The following is a 2,267-nucleotide window of genomic DNA, read 5'->3' on the forward strand; positions in this document are numbered from 1 at the left end:
TTAAAATTACTTTTCAGAGTTTGGTCTTTTTTTCCGTTGACAGAACAAAGACAAATGACTTCTTCACAATGAAGCTCCTTTCCTGAGGCCAAGGCTTCTGCCACCTAAAAACGCACATTAACACATGTCTTTTTAAACTCTTTCCTATGGTTTTGTAATCAGCCCCTGTACGATGAAATGGAGGAACCCTGGAATGTCCAGTCAGAATATCTGGGTTCAAAACCAGCTGTTTGGCTCTGCTGTGGGCCAACTCTTTGATCTGGTAGTCAGTCGCCTAATCCTCACTGCTTAGTCTAAAGCCCACCTCTTGAGGCATTGAATATGAGGATTGAGTGAGAGTGTGAATTTGAAAGCGGATTCTGCAAAGTTCACTATGATTGTTATTCTGATTAGAATGGCCATTACGGTCAATGGCAATGCTTGTTTTTCCAGTGAGTTATATGAGCCAGCCAGGACTCATGCCTGTAATCCCAGCTACCTTGGAGGCTGAGTTGGGAGGATCTTTTGAGGCTGGGAGTTTGAGACCAACCTGGGCAACATAGTCAGATCCAGTCTCTCTCTCTCTCTTAAATAAGAAAACGGATGGGTCCTTGTGACCGTGGGCAAATAAGACAGAGCCAAACACAAAGCAGACGTCTTCTAGAAAAGTCAGCCGCTGAAGGGGAAATAAATGAAATCTGTAAAGTTTTATTTAAATTCGGAAGGAGAAATGCAGATTGTATGAAACATCCAGAGTAGGGATGATAGTAAGTGGCTAACATTCATTGAACGCTTACTCTACCTTAGGCGTGGGGTCAGTGTTTAACATGTTTTATCTCTTCGAATGAGGGGAGAAGAAAGAAGGAAAAGTTAAGCTAATAAATACTGTGAAGTTGGAAAAAATCATTAGCTCACACGCGATATTCATGATCACCCCCAAAAGCTCTTTAAATACGTGCAGGTTTTGGGACCCATTTCTCAGAGGTTTGTTGTTTTTGACAGCCCTTTTGGGCCCCTTCCGCCTATTGTTATCTAATCTCCCCTTCTCAGCCACGCAGGAAAGTCTACAACCTCCCCTGGCCCCCAACGCCTGACCCACTGGTAGCCTTCAGAAACAGTTCTCTCGCACGTGCCAGCGTTTTATGCAGTAAGCACGTGTTGCCCATAACATTGAACTGCAGGTTAAAAATTTATTCCGCTAAATTATACAGCGGTTAGCTGAGCAAATAATTGAAATGCAAAGGAATACATTCAGTATATGTAGCTTAGAGTATATTGTTTTAGAAAGCAAAAGCATTTCTTTTTTGCCCCAAATAAGACCAGAAATGGATTGCTCCATTTAAGACTTCCATTAATAAACTCAGAATATGAACTCTCTCCAGCATGTGGGGACGCTGGGGTGAAAGGTCCCGCGTAATTCTCACTGGGGCCGGGCGCTGGGTGCAGGAGGAAACATGCTAATGCAGCCGTTTGCCGCAGGGCTGGTGTTATTTATACAGCGCTGGCTGGGCACCGCCGGCGCTGGAGCAGGCGAGAGGAGGGAGAGGTCTGTCTTCTTGTGCGGAGTGTAGATGTGTGCGCCTGTGCACAAGGCGTTCCAAACGTGAATCCGAGATCTTGGGGAGGGGCTGGGGAATGCCATCACGTTTATAACGTGTATACATAACTTGGGTTGGAGACATATCCTTCTAGCATTGTGCTTACATAGCACTCACTTCGGAGTGGGGGAGGAAATGGCGATTTGGGAGGGGGTGCTGCAGGCGGTCTCGGGTGACCTGACGCTGCGGGAGACTGGAGACCTGAAATTGGCAAACGCACCTCCTTGACCGCGCTCCGCTGACACAAAAATCAACCTTATCTGAGCCTCGAAATAGGGCAGAGGGTTGTTCCCGAAGGCCGGTGACCCTCGGGCTCGGGACTGGGAGTGGGGTGCAGGCAGCTGAGCCGCTGGACACCTCTAAAGCGACAGAGGTCACGGAGACCCGACACACGCGGTTGGGTGGGGGCCCTGCGCGGCTGCGGGAGGCGCGCTTCAAGGACGACCGTGTCCACACGCTCCCAGCGCGCGCCGACTCCCCCGGGAACCCCCGCCGGCCCGCGCCCCCTGCCCGCACGCCTCCTCCCTCGCCCCGCCCGGCGGAGGCCGGCCCTGCAGGGGCTCCTCCGGCCGGGCGGGCCCCGGGTGTCCCGTTTCCCCCGCCCTCCTCCCGCGGATCCCGGGCGGCCGCGGCACGTCCCGGCTGGAGGGGGCGCTCGCGCGCAGGAGCCGAGCGCAGCAGGTGCCGCGG

This window comes from Propithecus coquereli, unplaced genomic scaffold (genome assembly GCF_000956105.1).
Source record: "Propithecus coquereli isolate 6110/MARCELLA unplaced genomic scaffold, Pcoq_1.0 Scaffold253, whole genome shotgun sequence".
Taxonomy (NCBI): domain Eukaryota; kingdom Metazoa; phylum Chordata; class Mammalia; order Primates; family Indriidae; genus Propithecus; species Propithecus coquereli.